The sequence below is a fragment of the Microtus pennsylvanicus genome, chromosome 3 (assembly GCF_037038515.1).
Source record: "Microtus pennsylvanicus isolate mMicPen1 chromosome 3, mMicPen1.hap1, whole genome shotgun sequence".
NCBI lineage: Eukaryota > Metazoa > Chordata > Mammalia > Rodentia > Cricetidae > Microtus > Microtus pennsylvanicus.
In genome coordinates, this window is record NC_134581.1 from 3,265,112 (window position 1) to 3,277,731 (window position 12,620).

Below are 12,620 nucleotides of genomic sequence, written 5' to 3' on the forward strand. Positions count from 1 at the left end.
GCTTATGTAGTACCACCAACCTGTTGGGGGCCTAAGACCGTCTGATGAGGCTGCTGACTACTCTGTGAGAGCAGGAGGCACCGTGAGAAGGCAACTCCTGTCAGGCCCATGTGCCCGGGGCAGTGAAGGTGTCAGGTGTGGAGTGGGTTGTTCTGGCAGGTGTGTCACGGGGTGACTGAAGGTAACGGGATTAGGTTGTCTCACACGCATCCTTCCTTGAACCATCTCTGCCCTGTGCCTTGTGCCTGTGGGGCCAACGAAGCCCTGGATGAATGTGTATTGCTGACCTGGACATGGGCACGTCAAAAACACTAATGCCTTACACCTATGGGAACTGGCAAAGCCTCCCTCCTTGGGGCTTAGAGGTGCCGCGACACCTGGTCTAAGTACAAGTGTTTAGGAAAGATTAACCAGTGTGCACAGAACCTAGCCACCCCAGGCTTCTGCTCCGAGATGAATGCAGCCTGCGCCTGCTGACATGTTCTCTGGAGGTGTGCGTGATGATGTGCCGAGGTTCTGGGTGCTGTTCCGTCAGAGTGAACACTGCCCACCTATCACAGATTTGTTTTTCTTTCTTCCTTCCCTCGATGCCTGAGTCAGGTCAAGTCCCTGAGCCATGTAGAATGTGGCAAGCGCCCACCGTCATTCCTAAGTTCTGACATTGGTCATCAGGTGCTTTCCACCCACATGAGGACAGATGTGTTCTGTGGACAAGTGTCACATGACCAAGCCCGTGCAGATGTGTCCAGCATGTGGGCCCTCTGAGTGTGGCTCAGGCATCGCAGACGACAGCTTCATGTGGCAGCTTTCCAGAGCAGACAGTGCGTGGGTGTTCTGAGCCCGCAGGTTTGGGATCGGCCACCTGTTCTGCTTTATAACTAGGTGGAGTTGCAGGACTCAACACTCAGAATGGACCTAATTTTCACCACAAAAGGAAAGAAATATTGTTGGAAGCATAGCAAGATAAAATGAGGTCTCTCCCTCCTGACTTAAGTGTCCCAAGATATTCTCTCTCATTCTCTCTCTCTCTCTCTCTCTCTCTCTCTCTCTCTCTCTCTCTCTCTCTCTCTCTCTCCCTCCCTCCCTCCCTCCCTCTCTCCCTCCCTCTCTCTCCTCCCTCCTTCCTTTTCCTTCTCTTCCCTCTCTTCCCTTCCCTTCCCTTTTTGAGACAGGGTCTCTCCACGTAGTTCTGGCTGTCCTGGAACTCACTATGTAAACCAGGCTGGCCTTGAATTCACAGAGATCCACCTTCTCTGCCTCCTGAGCACCGGGGTTAAAGCTATGCACCACCAAGGATGGGTCAGTGTGATCCATGGTGGGTCACTGTGAGTCCAGGAAGCTGTTAAGAGCAATATCACTTACTCAAGTTAGTGTGAGTGTGGTAGGAGTCAAGAAGCTTCTCCCGCAGTTCTGGTGGAAGGCTCTGGAGACCCCCCTGGGGAACCCCCCCCCCGGGTTCCACACACGCTGGTCATGGATGTGCGGGGCAGATCTTCTGCCAGTGATTGCCAGAGGCTGCAAATTACCTTGGGAAGTCCCTGAATAAGTTGCTTGTATCTTTTCAACGAACAAAAGGAAGGAACTATATTGCCTAGAATTCTTAACTATCAGAGGAGGACATGTTCTGGAGACTGCGTGTGCATGCTCATGCACAAGCGTGTGTAAACCTGCCTGGGACTCCTCCTGTACAAGTCAGAATTTTTCATGTAGCCCTGGGTATATAGGTATAACACTTATAATAAATCACAAAGAAATCGATTTTAAACTATTATTTGCCATACATGTAAGTTTACCATTTATTAAAGACGGCAGTGTATTTGCATACTAAGATGGATGGGTGCCTTTACTTTTGCATGAAGGATTAAATCTCAGCTGAATGTGACTGCAGGACCGGGAGCATTTTCACATGTCAGGCTCCATCTGAACTTTGGTTTTGCTGCTGTCAAGCCGAACACGCCTCTTTGCATATATGTTACACCATGACAGATGCGTGTTTGGGGTCATTTCAGAAATTCTGTTCTAGTCTCAAGCTAGAGTTCATTAAACAATTGTGTATGAAACTCAAGCAGCAACTTTACAACCAGGTATTCTACTGTAATACAGTCCAGAGGTCGACCAGTTTGATTCTCACGGCTGAACTGGGTTTGCCGTGACTGAACCCAGGCTCCACGCATGGCTAGGTGCTGTGTGACGGGAGTTGTGCATTCACAACCAAGGCTTCAGTAGCACTGAGCCATGCGGCATGGGCATCACTGCAAATATCTCCATAGAATTATAATATTTCTCCCTTCCCTTCCTCCCAGCCCCCCCATACAGCCCCCTCCCCACTTTCCTTCAAATCCTTGGCCTCTCTTTCACTAGTTGTTATTGCATGCATATACGTATGTATGCATACGCATGCACACTAATTGTTATTGCATGCATATACGTATGTATGCATACGCATGCACAATAATTGTTATTGCATGCATATACGTATGTATGCATATGTATGTACACTAATTGTTATTGCATGCATATGTGTATGTATGCATACACATGCACACTAGTTGTTATTGCATGCATATGTGTATGTATGCATACACATGCACACTAGTTGTTATTGCATGCATATGTGTATGTATGCATACACATGCACACTAGTTGTTATTGCATGCATATATGTTTTGTACACACATATATTACATTCCGTAATATGGCCCATTGAGCCCCTCATAACGTTGCTTGTGTCCGGCTTTTCCCAGCTGAGGCACTGGTTTGAACGAGTGTGGAATCACGCTCTCTCAGTAGCGTCTCCTGACTCTCGCCTTCAGTTCCACAGCTCCGCGCGGGATCATGACCCACAGCTGAAAGACTTGGGCTACACAGAGATCAAGTCAGAAACCGAGGCCCAGCGTCCCAGGGGTGACACAGTTTTTGTCAGGGCCCTATCAAAGCTTCCCTGCCTCGGGGATTAGTTCCTGCAAATGTTTCCCTAAAGGGCCCATTTCCAGGATGTCCAGAGATTGTGCCCCCTGACATCGTGGCTTCTCTCACGGCTGAAAGGCCTGCCATTGTCAACTCCGCCTTGAAGCAGTGGTGGGCTCTCAGTTCACATCACCTGTGCCTCTCGCTTGGATTTGTACATGGAGTGTGTTTATCCCTGCTTCAGAGAGGCTCTCGAATTCGCGCCCAATATAGGTTTTATTCAGGACACTAACCACTCTTATTTACTACAAACCAGTCATACTTGCTGTCTTTCTAGGAACAGGTGCAGGAAACGCTATAGATTGTATTAATCACAGCTCCGGAATATTTGCTCTTTAAGAACCCTAGAAATTCTGACGCCACTTAAAAAGAAATCACTGTTATGTCCAGAACCCACGCCTGGTTATGAGCTCCTAACAGCTCTTTTGTGCAGTGGGTATGAGCAGGTTTTAATGAAATTTGAGTGTCTCTAGAGATCACAGATACTTGGACCTTTAACATTGTGGTGTTGCTTAGCAACCTGAAAGTCATTACCTCCCCGGCATGGTAACAACAGGCCGCACTTCCCTTTGCTGGTCTCTGATGAAAATGTAATGGAGACAATACCTTTCTAAGGGCTCCACTCTATGAGCAGGCAGCAGAATGGATTTTTTAATTCTCTTTACAACCTGGGCAGTTTTTAATCCACCGTAGAGAGTATTGAGTCCTGATTGCCGTGTGTAAGTGAGAGACCGTGTTCTCGGATGATGATCTTAGGAGCTGGGTCTCCTGTGTGATGCCCAAGAGACTGCTCATGAATGCTGTGGCCTCAGTACACGGAGAGACAGTGGGATTTCCTGTGGACTGTTGGTTAGCGCATGGCTGTCTCCTTGGTTCATTCTGCTTAGACATTCGCAGGTCCCAGGTGGACTTGAAGGATGTACCGATGTCGCACACTTCAGAGGTGTAATTACTGAAAAGTTGGACTTACAAAAATTACATTTCTCAAAGTTTTTGTAGAAGTGCCTTTCATTATGTAATAAACAGGCATTCTCCTTATTAAGTTCCAAAAAGCATTGTTCACAAGAACCAAAAGAAGAAACAACAAAAATTAGTTGTCGAACGGGTATATACAGTGTGCTATGTCCCTGTAATAGAATATTAGCCACCAGAAGAAATGGGGCAGTGACATGTGGCCTCGCTCTCATAGATGGATTAGAGTAAAGCACAGAAGTCCGCCCGTGTGAGTCTTTAGATCTAGGCTGGATAATGGCCAGACGACTCTCTAAAGCTACAGAAAGGGATTGGCATTGCTAGACAACACATGGCTGTCTCCTTGGTTCATTCTGCCTAGACATTCGCAGGTCCCAGGTGGACTTGAAGGATGTACCCATGTTGCACACTTCAGAGGTGTGGCGCTGACCCCAGAGGGCAGGCAGCGCATTGTGCTGGCCAATAGGAGTGTATTTCCTTCTGAAATGACGGGAGTCTTCCTTAATTGACCGTGGAGACAGTGGCGACTCCATGGGTTTTCTGAACACCAAGTTGTATACTAAGATGGTAGGTTTTATGACATGTGGGTTGGGTTTTTTTTTTTTTTTGAAACACCAAAAGGAAAACAAAAAGAACACTCAGCTAGCTTGAGGAGTCTCGGAAGGGGGGGGTAATGAGGGTGTGGCTGACCCCAGGCCCTCTGTATCTTGACACACCGTAGAGTGGCATATACGTCTCCCCGTGCACATAAACACGCTTACAGAATGCTCCAGATAGCTGTAGCAATGAGGCCGAATGCACGGGTCACTGGCAACAGGAAAACACCTGTTATCCAAACCCAGGTGGAGAAGTTTCTAGAAAATAGCATTGGCCTGAGAGAGTATTCATGACTGAGGAGACTGTAGCCCACCCCAAGCAGGAAACAGGCACACTGCGAGGATCCTGGGGAGCCCCAGCCTCAGACCACTGAGAGCTGTAGCTCAAGTGCCCACCGTGCCTGGCTGCCAGTCTGAGCTTGGTCTCTGGGCCATGGGAAGATGGAGACAGCCTACACCACTAAGATGTCTCTGACCTCCACATGTGTGCCCTGGGGCACGCACTCACACATGTACATTATACACACACATAACAACAATAGTCTTAAAAGGAACCCCAGCCTCAGGACAGCAGGGCTCAGAGGAAGGACAGAGCATGGGCCCCACCCCACACAAGAGCTGCAAGCTTAGCCTCCACCCTGTCCTCTGTCGTCCTCCGGGAGTGAAAGGTGTTATTACTACTTCACTAGCTCACTGCAGGGCAAGGCTGCCCTGGCTCTCAGCAGGCTCACAGTAGGAGGGGCTCTTTATGGAATCAAAGCCAGGCCTCCCAAGTCGGTGACTGGTGACCAGAGACCAATGCCCACACACATCTTCTCTACAGCCACGACCCAGGGGACGAGACCCAGAGAGTAGTCACCAAGTGGGCAAGGCCACAGAAGAACACAGGTCATCTGAGACACTGGCAGAGTTCTGAGAGGCTCAGCTGCTAATGGTGCTTGCCAGCAAGGAGAACAGCCTGGGTCAATCCCCGGGCCCCACAGGGTGGGAAAGCTGCCTCACCAGAGTTGTCCTTGACTCGCACACACGTGTCCTGGCGTGCAAGCGCACACATGCACAATAAATAAGGAAATGTAAAACACTCGAATATAGGGTGAGAAGTAGAAGGATTTTTGAGGTGTATCCCCAGGCTGCTCTCTCTGAGACTTCTGGTGTCCAGCCTCTGACTGTGGAGTGGTTAGTTCTCTGTCAGCGCTGACTTTTCTCTGTGTCAAAGGTTAAACCTGTGAGGTGTGTGGGATGGATCGTGCACCTTTGTTGACGTTAACAGGACCCCTTCTAGGTGGCTCCAGAGAAACTCACCCTGCAATAGGATTCTTGGGGCAGGAGGTGATTTCCATCTTCGCCTGGGAAGGTCAGCCTGATTTAATGGACATTTTTAGTGTATTTGACATGGTCGTCTGATTCAGCCCATTGGTATAGGTGAAAATTGAACACTTTTGTGTGTCTACTGTGTGGAGGCTGGAAGTTGGCGCTGCTGTCCTTCTCTCTTGCTTTCTTGAGATGACCTCTCCCTGAACCCAGAGCTCGCTGTTTTCCTGGCTCCTCCTGAGATTACAGGCACACACCGGCACTCCCAGCTTCTGCATGGTGCTGGGGAATGCTGTGTACAGCATACCTTTTACCCCTCAGCCATCTCCTCAGTCCCCTCTGTGCCTTCCTCCTCCCCTCTATCCTGTAGATAAATTTTGTAGTTGCAAGAGAAACTTTAGTTATCTTATTTTCCCAATATACAGGATTTTCTGCCATCTCATTGTAGAACACATTAGGGTGTGAAATGCATCAGATATAGGCAAGATTTTGAATATGCTTCACTGAGTTTTCATCAAAGTTCAGGGCTGCGAAGGCTGCCACATCTTTTCAGTTTTTATTTTCTTTTTTCTCTTAAATGAGGAGTTATCATGAACTATGACTTGGAGAGATGCCCCTTTACACACAGGAGATGGAGACTTCCCACGGTGGCAGTCGGTTACTCAGCACTAAGAGTTCAGGAACCAGCGTGTACTTCGGAGACGTGGAGATGCCGGGCGGCTGTGGATGCGTGGCCTCTGGCACGGGACTCCAGTCCTTTCTTCCTAAGAATTGCTCCTAGCCTGGGGCTGCCAAACTACCAGGTGCCCCAGGCCTCTTGGCAGGGTTAATGAGGCCCCCTGGTGCTTTCTGGGCCCGCCCTCAGAACTGTGGAGAAGGTGCTTCTGTCAATCCAGCACAGGCGCAGGAGGGACAGGCCTAAGAGCTGCCCTGTCCTGAGCCCGGGCTGCTAGCCCGCCTCACACCACCACCCCTGCTTACTGGAAATGGACATTTCTGTTAGGGTCTTGTGTCCCTAAAGCCCAGGTGATGTCGCAGTGAGTCTGCACATAGGGAGCCTTGGCGCAGCACCAGAGAGATGTCTCAAGAAAGGAGTGGATTAACAAACCCAGGGGACAGTGTTCCTCAGCTGTTCTGGTGATGCCATGGGCCTGCTGATGCGTGTCCCGAGGGAGTCATCATTGCCATTGGTCGGTGCAGGGGGAAGGCAGGAGGCAGGAGGAGTGCCTCCACCCAGCCCAAGCAAGCCCTTCCTACTGTAGAGAGGAGACCTGGTGTATGTCCTTGGGTGTGTCACTCACCGTCTTGAGACTGAATGCCTTGCCCTGTGGACCCCTCTGAGGGCTACGGGACAGAAAGATGAAAGTGTCTGTCATAGAACCTGAAGCAGAGAAGGAGTTCATGAGAACATGGGTTAACACACATGTACACAGGTGACATCACAAGCAGAGCACATGCTTCCGTCCATTGGTTCTCTGAGGAGAGGGCCAATGATTCTGTTTGCATACACCCTCCCTGCCCAGGGCTCAGTGATAGGGAGCTAAACCTACCATGAGATGCATGTCCTTGCTGTTCCCTGAGTGTATGATTGGCTGTGATTGCAGCCATAGATGTGGGGAAGAAGTGTGAGCCAGCAGGTGCCTCACAGCCTAAAGGAGGCTCTGTCACCCTCTCCAAGCCAGAGATGGAATCAGCCTCACTGTGCCTCGCTCCTGAGAGCTCAGCTCAGTCAACAGAGCTTATGACTTATGCATGAGCAAGGTGACCCCATCTGGCCTCCCTCAAGGTCTTGACCCTTCCCCAGCCTTCTCTGCTGCCGGTACATAATCCCCAGCAACCAGGGAGCCTGAAGCCTGTTACCAATTACTGTGGGCATCTCTATGTGCCCCCCAGAGAGTACCTTGTGCCTTGTTAGGCTTAATTGCGTGGCCACGGAGAGCTGGAGCCTCTGGCAGTGTGTCATCAGTGGCCCTGGGGCATCCCGAGAATGGGCAGCTTGGTGTGGGGGAGTCCACTGCCTGGGAGCAGCGTCTGACTGAGTCCATTACCACTACAAAGGCTGGAGAAGGGCCTCAGCTTCAGGGAGCCCAGGCTGAGGAGTCCATCCACTACAGAGGCTGGAGAGGAGGGACACTGGGACTTCCCGCACAAAGCTCACTGGGGACTCTGAGAGCTGGAGTAAGTGAGAATGCTCACTGCCAAGCTCTTCTCCCGGCCCATGAGGTCATCAGTGTGGACAACAGGCTAGGGAGGGTTCTTCCCTCCACAGTTCCTGCCATGGTGACGTCATGGTCGTCAGCATGGGCTACAGTTCAGGAAACGGTTTCCTTCATGGTTTCTGTCCTACTGATGCTATACAAGTCGTGGTGTCTACAGAGAGCCAGCTGTGCCCAGGATGGCCTTTGAGCCGAGTCCATGTGATAGCGCCAGAGAATCTACTGGTGGACGGATGGTGTCAGCTCCATCCCAGAGAGGTGTGCAGAAGGCCAGAGGGGCATGTGGTAAAGCTGGGGTTTGGATCTGGTGTGTGTGTGTGTATGTGTACTGAAACAAGATGTATGTGTATTTATAGACTAGCTGGTCTAGAATTCACTCTGGAACTGCCCAGCTAGCCTAGGCTGGCCTCTAATTTCTGTGATTCTCCTGCCTCTGTCCTGAGCAGATACTTAACATTTAGCCATCACTCATAGTACATAGTGAGATATTAACCCCCAACAGGAAGGGCTGGCAGAGCCCTCTGGGTTGTTTTCGGTAGCATTGCCGATGAATGTCCTTCTGCACTGTCTGCTTTATCCAGGCTGGACTGGTCACAGTGTGGGAATTACCTTTTCTGTTCAAGTGGGGTTTCCTCAGAGAGGCAGGGAGGGAGAAAGAGAGAGAGAGAGAGACAGACAGACAGACAAAGATGGGGGAGAGGGGAAGGAAACCCTCAATAGTTCTGCACAGTCATACACAGCCCAGAGATTCATGAGCTATGGTCAGCTCTGCCCTCGGGGCTGCCCTTCATGCGGCTCATGGTCCATGTCTGTGGCTTTTGCCCCTGAGGTCCTACCATCTGATAGGCCAGGAGAGTGGGCTTTTGTGTTAATCGAAGCATCAGACCCATGGCCCTCACCGGAACCACACTTCAGAATGGCGTGCCCATCTGCAGGACTCCTGGGCAGGGCTCCCCTTGGCTTGGCTGCCTGAGCACTCTGAGGTGACGCCGTTAGGGACACTTTGAGGTGACAGGGACTCAGGACACTCTGAGGTGACATAGACTCAGGACACTCTGAGGAACAGGATCCTCGCGTGCAGGCTCCTCCAGTCGCTGTTCTTCTCAAGCAGCCTGAAGCCCTGATATCATACTGATGTAAATACAAAAATAGCCGTTTTCCTGAAAACCTCGAAAGAGTCTGTCCTCATCAATATTTCATGGCAGAAGCCTGTATTAATGCAAACCCATTATGTCATGATGAGGAAGGGACTTGACCATCTATGAATATTTCACACTCAGAAGAGAGAGAGATAATTAACATTGGCAAGCCCACTGCCAAATAAAATGCTGCTTTAAACAGTATCCCGGTGAACCATTGTGCCAACACATGCCTGTAACCCCAGCTCTCGGGAGGTGGAGCCAGGTTATTCCTCCCTACATAGTGACTTGTGACTTCAAGGCTAGCCTTGGCTACATGAGACCCTGTCTCAAAAAAAAAAAGAAAGAAAGAAAGAAAGAAAAAGAAAGAAAACAGTTCTGACTAGATTAAAATAATAAATATATATAATCTGCTACCCAACAAAATGTCTTTAAATATATGCTCTCATTAATTGTGTGAAGATACAAAACTTATCTCACAGTTATATTGTGGCTAAGAAATATCTCCCAGGGATAGTATATTTTAGCATGTAGCTTTGGGCCTTTCTGCAGTTTATTCTGGGTCCCATTGCCTGCTTCCCCAGAGAATAGCCCTGATAGGCCTAAGCTCGCTCAGAAAAGGAAGCGTTCATGTCTGAGAGCCCCTCTGGCAATGGCATGAGGAATTGGCCCTTCAGGTAAGGTCCTGCATCTCTATCCTTTCTGGAGCTTTGTCTTACCGTGTAGGCTTGCTCTTGGTCAAATGTGAGTTTATAGTTTTCTAAACTTTACAGTGTGTCCAAGCGCCCTGTCCTCTTCTCTCAGACTGTCCTCTCTGCATCTGTCTCACAGTGGCCGGGCCCCACCCCCCTGTGTCTCTTCTGCTATGTCTGCCTGCTGTGCTTAAAGCTGCATGCAGGGACCTCCTTCCCCACCTCTTTGGGGCCACAGCTGCTGCCTGCTTGTAAGTCACCTTGGCACTGGGGCTGATTTTTGTTTCCTTGGGCTGTTGTGACTGTGGCCCTGCAGTCTGAGAGAGTCATGGGTGCTGATCTACCTGCTGACTGGTCACCCAGCCTCCCGGCTTCCCCCGCCTAATGCTTCCACAACTGCTCACCTCATGATGACCTCAGCGTTCCTAAATTAGTCAGGATGCTGCTGTAGGAGGGCACGCACACAGAGAGACCTGGGTGAAGGGTGTGAGCAGGCAGGGTCCTCCTTAACTCTTCTTCACATACCTGCTCACCCAGAAATGACAATAGCCCCTCTTTCAACATACCGAGAATCAGATTTTTCCGACCCCTTCTGTTAGCTTCCTGATATCACTTCTCATGGGATTCCTATCACACAGCCACAGAGGAGTCTCCTGTCTTCTTCCATTGTTCCTGCCTCCCTTCCCTATTGCCTTTTCTTGGAGGACCCTTTAAGTCCTATGTAAGATTACGCGGCTCAAATCTTCCATCAACTCTGATCTAAGGGGAGAATCCCAGAGTGCCCTGTCCCACAAGGCCTTGCAGTTGGCCACCATCTATGCGGCTCACCTCTGTGGCTGTTCCCTTTGCTCATCCGTCTCCATAAGTGTGTGCTTAGGGCATCTGTGTGTGCTGTGCCACGTTTATGGAGGATTCTGGGCCACACCCCATGTATTGCCTGTCTTTAATTTCTTCATGTGTTCCCTGCAGAGCAGCCTGTAGGACAGAGTCCTCATGCCCTGCCTCCGTGCCCCCCCACCTCTGTGTTTCCACCTCAATTCCACTTACTGTTTGGTAGCACTTGGTGTATTTGCTTTTTCTCCTGCCCCAAGACTGTAGTCCCTGTGAAGATAAGAAATCTGTGTGTCGCCTCTCTGTCCCTCCAGCACGTAGACGTGTACAGGGCAGGTTGACTGCTTAGAACAATGACCCTCTTTGTCGGGTTACACCTGCCTCTCCTCCTCCCTGGCTGGACTCCAGCCCTACGCTGTCTTCAGAGCCCACCTCCCTCAGTCTGGCCAGAGGTTGTGAAGGGGTGCTGTGGCGTTTGGGCATGACAGGATGCACAGCCACACTGCTGAGTGTTCCTCAGCCTGTAAAGTGAGCCAGGCCTCTGACAGGTCTCTCGGTGGATAGCATGTCAAACCTTGTCCTCAGCGTTGCAGGACCTAGAACTGGCTTGGCGATGTCCTCTGGATATGCCTGTGACAGCATTTTCAGAGAGCTTAACTGGAGGGAAGACCCGGCCTGAGTGCAGGTGGCCATGCCAATGGGGGGGTGGGGGTGCAGCCCAAGAACAACGGGAAATGCAAGCTCAGTACCAGAGTTCATCTCTGCTTCCTGACTGCCAATGCCATGTAGCCAGCTGCCCCATGCGCCCCTAAGGATAGATGGTACCTTCAAACCGTGAGCCAGGTGGCATATCTGGAGCAGCAGCTGGAGCGGCACCTGGAACCTGGCAGGTGCTAATTGCCAGGTGTTTTCATCATTCATCCCTGGAAGGTTGGAGCCATTTCCAGTCACAATGCCAACACCGGGTGTGAGTCCTACTGTGTGCTGGGCTCTGTACTGGGTGTTGGATGGGATGAGCAAGGAAGCAGCCTTCCTGTAAACTGAAGTGTCTTACAGTTCCCGCCCCTTTGTGCTGGCCCAGCTCAGTGCTGACACCCAGAGGTGTGCCATGCCTATGATATAGGAGATGGTCTCACACTTGGCACAGTCCTGCGATACCATGCTTGCTCCTGGGATCCTCATGACAGGTTTACACTTGCTCTAGCACCAGGCCTGAGTCTCAGCTCTGCCGGTGCATACAGATCTCTGCCCATAGGTTCCAAAGACGTTAGAGGCTCACCTCAATGCCCCCACACTCTCCAAGCTGCTGGGACACTGGGTCGCTGTCGTGGTTAGGGTTTCTATTACCATGGTAAACACCATGACCAAAGCAACTTCAGAGGAAAGACTTTGCAGTCTATCACCAAGAGAAGTCAGGACAACAACTAAAGCGGAGACGGTGGAGGAACACAGCTTTTTTTCCTCAAACCAAACCATATATTGACAGCAAAAGTCTCCGTAGCTGTGAACCACGTGAGGGGTAGGTAAGGAATAGTGTGGGAACCAGCAGCGGGCTCCTCGCAGGGGTGCTGCCACCCCGGGAACGCTGTGAGCTCATGCCATCACAGGCAAGCAGAGCATAAATAATACTGGTGAGCAGGTATGGGCATAGGGATAGCATAGGACAGCCACCTCGGAGAGCTATCAGGGACATGGGGACACCGACAGAGAGAATGCTGGGCACAGAGCACAGGACACATGGATATGGAGGCGCACAGACACAAAGGGGACAGTGGGTAGCATAGGGCATGCCGAGGTAACACATAAAGAAATAGGGCTGAGATTCTGGGCTATTCTGGAGACTACCCAGGAGGCTTCCTCCTCCACCACTTAGGCCCTGGGGTTTGCAGGCAAGAC

The 12,620-nt window shown here is 50.6% G+C and overlaps 1 protein-coding gene across 1 annotated transcript in view; it reads left to right on the top strand.

The window, feature by feature from the left end:
* The window catches only part of Ulk4 (unc-51 like kinase 4), a 315,649-nt gene that overhangs the window by 242,300 nt on the left and 60,729 nt on the right, over nucleotides 1–12,620 (top strand). The window lies entirely within an intron of this gene.